This window comes from Euprymna scolopes, chromosome 34, assembly GCF_053919585.1.
Source record: "Euprymna scolopes isolate OS-2025 chromosome 34, ASM5391958v1, whole genome shotgun sequence".
NCBI lineage: Eukaryota > Metazoa > Mollusca > Cephalopoda > Sepiida > Sepiolidae > Euprymna > Euprymna scolopes.
The window spans coordinates 70,137,606-70,145,105 of NC_136515.1; positions in this window are offsets into that span (position 1 = coordinate 70,137,606).

Sequence of the window (7,500 nt, forward strand, 5' to 3'; positions counted from 1 at the left end):
TTAAAAAAGAATCAAAATTTGTGGGTGTGTGTTTTTTTTTTTTAATCTTTTTTTTAGGTAAAAATAATAAATCAGGAGTACGTTTGTTCGTATATATATATATATATATATATATATATATATATACATATACATATATGTATATATATATACATATACATATATGTATATATATATATATATATATATATATATATATATATATATATATATATATATATGTATGTATATAGCGTGTTTGTACTAATGCAGTATCCTTTCATTAAAACCAATGTTAAAAAAGTTGTTTCATGGAAGCTTTTTTAAAAAAAACTTTTTTCAAATTGCAATAATAATAATAATAATAATAATACAAAACCAAAAAGTGCGAAGAGAACTCATCACTTTTATGATCGGAATTGTATTAATACGAAATTTGAAAATCATATCCTTATGTCTCATAAAACAATAAAAATAACTCCGTATTATTTAATAACATTTGCATAACACACACACACACACACACACACACACACACACATATATATATGATCTATGTATATAAAATGTTATGCGTGATTTATGTATATATATATATATATATATATATATATATATATATATATATATATGTATATGCATATTATTTATACATATATAGTTATATGGTGTATATGTATGTGCATATACGTATAGTTATATATATATATACGATATATATATATATGCATGTATATATATATATATATTCGTATATGTATATATATGTGTGTGTGTGTCTGTGTGTTTGTGTGCCTTTGTGTAAATATAATCATAAAATTCTGTCGCCATTTGATTTTTTGTAAAAATAAATCTTAAATAAAAGACAAGACAAAGAAATGGACTCTACTAAGCAAATACGAAGAATAATATCACATCGAAATGAAAATTTTTACATGCTTTAGCAACGGCACTAGGATATATATATATATATATATATATATATATATATATATATATATATATATATATAATGCCAAATTACAAAATAAAATGTGTTTGTTGGAGGATATTTTAAATAATAGTCTTTTTTTCTGCCGGATTTTTTATGAAACAAAAAAGAAAATCAGCTTAATGAATTTCGAATATATATATATATATATATATATATATATATATATATATATATATATATATATATATATATATATATATCGATTTTCTTTAATCTTTTATCAATCATCTTGAAGGCATCTTATCAGAAATGTTTATAACTCAGCAATTTTGTTGCAGACAAATCACGGAATGTTAAAATCGGCCTTTTTTATTATCAATATTTTTTTTTAAATATTTTTCCTTTTCTTTTCTTTTTTTTTTAAATAAACAAAACTTGTAACGTTTTGCTTGATAATTTCTTAATGTTTAACGTCGTCACATGTTCTTCTGGTTTTTATATTGTTGTTTTATAGTTTTGTACGATTTATACTTTTCGATTAATTTCAGAACACAAAATGGATTAAATAGTTTCGGGAAAACAAAAATTTAACATGGAACGATTAAAAATTTTGTTTACATTCTAACAACTTGGCCTGACGAAGCTAAAACTGAAACATGTCTGCAGATATGTAGCTAAATGCTTTCATAAATAAAGAAATTACACCGATATATATATATATATATATATATATATATATATATATATGTATATATATATATATATATGGTGTATATAGATACGTGTGTGTGTGTGTGTGTGTGTGTGTGTGTGTGTGTGTGTGTGTGTGTGTGTGTTCAAAATGAGAAAACAATAAATAAAGCTTAATTTTTAAGTTTGGCGTCAGGGATAACAGTACTGTAGGGAGACAAGCTTCAACATAAATAAAATAAATAAATCAGGCGTTTCAGGTTCAGTCCTACCCCTAATCACCAGGATCTTTTTTTCTTTGTTTCGTTTCCGATAAACGATGAATGGGCCCATCCAGGTGGCAAACCACCTGTGTTATTATTGGACTCATTTTCGTTCATTTCTGTTCCGGATTTCTTCTGCGTCTTTGTCTTTCTTTGTGGAGAAAGGTGGCCGGCCGGTATAATCCTGTGGAAGAAGGAGAGTCCAAACATATTTTTTAATTATTATTTCTGCCTGTTTTTATTGCACGTAAGATTGATCTTGTCCTTTAGTATCTTGTTTTAGGGCTGGGAAGAAAAAGGTTCACCGATTTTTCTTTGGTGATTTTTGTTTGTTTGTTTTTTTTTTTTTTATATAGTCATTCCTTTTTCTTGTAAACCCTTGCTCCGTTTTTTGGCGTTTTTCTTTTTCTTTCTCTCACCGTCTTTGTGTAAAAAAAAAATCAAACCAAAATATATATAAAAAAAAACAATTCCTTTCTTTTGTTTTTTTTTTTCTTTTCTTTGCTCGAAGACTTTCGGTTTGGTTCGAGAACGAGGGATCTGGTGTGGTATTCTTACAATTACGATAATAGTGAATTGTTTTGTTTTTTTTTTAAATTAATTTCACTAGAATATATTTTTTCCCCGTTTCAGATGTTTGGGATCGAAAGTTCGATATTATCTGACAGACTTGGTAAAACACTTTCTGTTCAAGTTTAAGTCTTGAGAAAACAGGGAACAACAGAATCTTCAAACATCTTCGTCTTCGTCATGCTCATTCAGGGTGGGCATCACCGGAGACTTCGGAATTTGCGACACGAGTTCAGGCACTACGGACAATTTAGCCAGACAACATCGGCTATTCTTTTGGAAACTACGAGAGAGTACCCGTACCCAGTCTTCGCACTCTCGTTCGCTCTGGGCCTCGAAGACAATTGTGCAACCCTCGCTGTTGTTGGGGATAATCACGAAACGTTGGCCAATATCACGGTCCTTTGTAACCACGCACTTTTTAACACGAATAAACGCGGATGCGTTACAAAATTTCTTGTCTCTGTAGACGACGGCAAAGGGTTCGAACCCGCTCCAGTAGACCTTCACATAGACAGCCAGACGTCTGTCCTGGCCGAGAATTAAACTAAGTTGGCCGCACTTCACAGCTGACCCTTGCTCAGACGGCGTGGGCATGTTTTCGTCGACGGTGGACATAGAAGCAGGCAATGCGTCGATGCAAGAAAAACCCTTCATGGTTTCTTTTTAATTTTTTTTTGTGGTCGATTAGGTTTTGGTATTCGGCAGAAGTTCAACGTCTGTAATCTTTTCTGAGATTTATATCCGATTATGAAATCAAAAGTCAAAAAATTGTTCTGGTTGGTAATAGTGTCAAACAACGACCAACAGAAATAAAAACAACGTGGTTTTGGAAGTTAAAAGAAAATAAATCCGTCCAGGAAGAAGAATTTTCTCTGGTTGTTTATGCGGTTAATACCCGGGTGTCGATAATCGCACCGTAGGCAACTAGCTCAGCACATGGACAGAAGAAGAAAACGAGCGGTAGCGTAACGTACAATTAGAATTGTATCGGCAGGCAGTGCTCGCCTCTAGCAGTTGATCATGTGAGGGCAACGTGAACACAAAGCAGTTGGTTCGGTAGCTTACGTTGAATAAACTAACGTGCTGTGGTTTCCTCTGCCTTTTATAATGTCACGACCACAGCGGTGGAGCTCATTAGCTATGCAAAAGATAGAGGTCAACCTCGCTCTCATATTTTTTTGTGATGGTGGTGATGGGGGGAGGACGTTCCCAATGTCTATAAATGGACTATGGATGGTGGTATGATCGTTAGGCGCGTGATGGACTTATGCAGTTATTATTTGTAGTAATAGTATTGGTGGGAGTAGTAGCAGCATTTTCATACACTCATTATCATCCTTTTCTTCTTCTTCTTCTTCTTCTTCTTCTTCTCATCCTTTCTTCTTCCTCCTCCTTATCATCATCATCATCATCGTGATACACATCATATTATTATTATTATTATTATTATTATTATTATTATTATTCCCCTTTTTTCAATTTTTCTTTTATTTCTCCTTTCTTTATTCTTTTCCTTCTGTATTTCTTTCTTTCTTTCTTCTCTTCTTTTTTCTACTTCTTCTTCTTCTTCTTCTTCTTCTTATTATTATTATTATTATTATCATCATTTTCCGTCTCTCTTGTTTGCTCTCTATTTCTTCTTTCATTTCTTCTTTTTCTTCTTCTCCCTCCTCTTTCTCCTCTTTCGTCGCCGTCGTTGTCTTTTTCTCTAGTTACTAAGAGTAGTAGTAGTAGTAGTAGTAGTAGTAGTAGTAGTAGCAATTGTAGCAACAGAAATTTCCTTGTTCTGTTGCGTTGTATTTCGAACACACAGACACACAGAAGCGAGAGAAAGAAAGACAGAGAGAGAGAGAGAGAGAGAGAGGCAGGGAGATTGTGAAAGAGCAAGAGCGTGTGATAGAAAGAGTGAGAAAGGCAGAAAACGAGAGAGGGAAAGGGGGAAGTGCAACTAATCCCCCCCCACTCCAAAAAAAAAAGAAACCGACACTCGTTGCTGCTCGTTCGTCTCCACACCTCCGGCTTTCTCTCGTTCATTCCTTTTACCGTACGCGACTTGCGTACTCGAAAGAAAGAAAATTAGTAGCCACCCAGTTGAATTGATGGCCTCGACCTGTAACTAAAACTTTTTTTTAAAAACACGTAAAATATTACACAAGAAACAAAAGAAAAGCACGACCTCCCCTTTTTTTAAGAAAAAAACACATTTTTAACTTCACTTCTATGCGAGTGGCACAATCCCGCACGCGCGCACCTGCAAATTGCGTGTGTGCAACCGAAATGCGCCACGGAATCCGCATGATGAAATCGGGCTGATTTATTCATTTCAATTTTGGTTTCAACAGAAAATCATCGCACATCTTTTTAGGTATTTATTTGCTTCCCCCCGAAGGCAAATGTGACAAAAGGTCGATTTTAATGTGGGGGGGGCAGCTCCCCTAAAACAAGGGCAAAAAAATGGCACTCTAGCAGTATCCCCCCATGGACCAATTAACTTAAGTGAACGATAAGAACAGATACTACACTTTCATCTTGGCCCGAAGGCGGATGTTTATCCTCGGCCCCAAAATCAACAGAGCTTAGACTATACCTCTAATGATCCCTGTTGATTGCAGTGGTACGTTCTGGGAAGTTCTACGAGGTCAACCCTCCCAGGCATTGCAGGGTCCTGGATAAGACCTTAAACTATATCCGATGGTGAGGCCCCAGCTTGCGGGCTTTGGGGAGTGTGGAGCCACCCTTTAATTACCATTGCTCCCAGGTCCACTCTGACCTGGAGTGGTAGTACCTGTTAGGATCCCAACTATGGGTTAAATATAAACCGACTTGCAAAAAACAAATATATTATATTAAAAAAATTTCTTCAAAATCACCGGATTCGGCATTATCGATTATAATTGAAGGAACTAAACACACACACACACACACACACACACACACACACACATATATATATATATATATATATATATATATATATATATATATATATATATATATATATATACAAGTTTTGGATTCGGTTTCGATTCAAGTTGATGAACCCAAGTCATATAGATATATTTTTTATTTTCGAAATCGCAACTTTATAATATATAAAAATCGATAGAATATCAACTCTATAATAATATATACGAAATCTGAAAGAATTTTAAAAAAATCATATTTCAGCATATTTTACGACCTTGCTACGCCGGGCGACCCTTCTAGCTTAGATAAATACTTTTGCAGTTTTAACAAATGAGCTACAATAATATCAGAGCGTCTCTATTTACACTGAATATCTACAGAATGCCAGCATCAATATATTGCATGTGCATAAGTCACCTGTTGGATTTCCACAGGTCCTGCAAGTACAAATTAACTTTATAATTTTTTTTTATTTAGAAAATGTTTAATTTTCTTTATTTTTGTGATACGAATGCATAAAACTATTTTTAGGTTAGTTGATTGTTTTTGTTTTACGGCATATCAACCCTTTTCGAGTTATTTAATGGCGAATCCAAAGATTTTGAAGAATTATTTTTTAATAGAATATATTTCTTGTTTTCAAGTCAGTTTCTATTTAACCGATAGTTGGGACCCGAACAGGTACTACCACTCCGGGTCAGAGTGGACCTGGGAGCAATGGTAATTAAAGGGTGGCTCCACACTCCCCAAAGCCCGCAAGCTGAGGCCTCACCACTGGATATAGTTTAAGGTCATATCCAGGACCCACACTATTTTTATACAAAACTAATGTCCTAAACAATAAAAAGTTTCTTTTTGGCCTTCTTGTTTTTCTGTTACTGTACAATGGCTATGATATTTTTTAATGGAATTAGGGAGTAAATGGATTAATATATAAAGCCGAAAGGTCAATTATGTAGGAAAAGTTAAGAATGGTTGTCTATGACAGTCATAAAGCACAGTGACAGGGATGACCATAGACCCCCCTACCCACACTTTTCAATGGCCTTGTGTCTAATTTATTTATGATTTTTGTATAATTTTCGTAAATAAATAAAATTTTTCAAAGTGTTGTTTACTCTGGTAGTTGTCTTGAAAATTCTTAAACCGATTAAAAATTTTATTGAAAATTAATAAATCGTAAATAAAAGACTCGATCTATTTATTGATCTTCGATAAAATTATTCATCGATTTATGAAATTTTTAGTATAACGGCTCCTGGAGTGACAGATGATTCTAGCTAAGAGTGTTTTTTTTTAACTTTTTATTAACGATGACAAGAGATGACAAACAACGCCCATTTACCCATACTCTGTTGGTTTGTGCCCAATTTGTTCGAATTTTTTTAATGTAGATTTTTATTTTTTCGCAAATCTCAATGTGTAATATCTAAGAACATTTATGGTTAGCATGACACCCAAGATGGCCGACTTGTAACAACGGGGGGGGGGGGAGGAATTTCTTTTTCCCCAAACACCAGGTTTATCATGTATAAAATCAACTTTTTGTTAGCAACATCGAATGGTAACAATATCTGATGAGTTGGTGAGAATAAGGAATTTTTTATGAACACATAAAATCATAAAATTGCCATCCCATTAATGAAACGGCTGTAATAAAGAAATCCTAGATGAAATGAACAAAAGTTACAAAAAAGAAAAAATGTAAGTCTTTAAATTTCCAAAAGTTTTGTACTACATATATATATATGTGTGCGTGTGTGTGCGTGTGTGCGTGTATGTGCGTGTGTGTGTGCTTGTGCGTGTGTTTGTGTTTGTGTGTGTGTTTTATTTTCGGAAGGGATCCTATATACTCGATAATAAGTAAGTTTTTTTTTATTCTTTTAATTTTGCGAACTTTAAAAGATTTCCATTTCAGTTCATTAACATTTTTTTCTATTAAAATAAAACAAAAAAAAAACTTTTCAACCGCTTTTTTTTTCGAGGAACACATCTTTGTTTCTGATGAGTTGTTCGGTGCAATTACGTTATTCAACAAAACACGTGTAAGACGTACTACATACACATATAAATAAAATGCTATCAGTATGAAATGAATATATCTGGTTATTAGAATTGAAAGTGACCAACAATCCCCTCTCTCTCTCTCTCTCT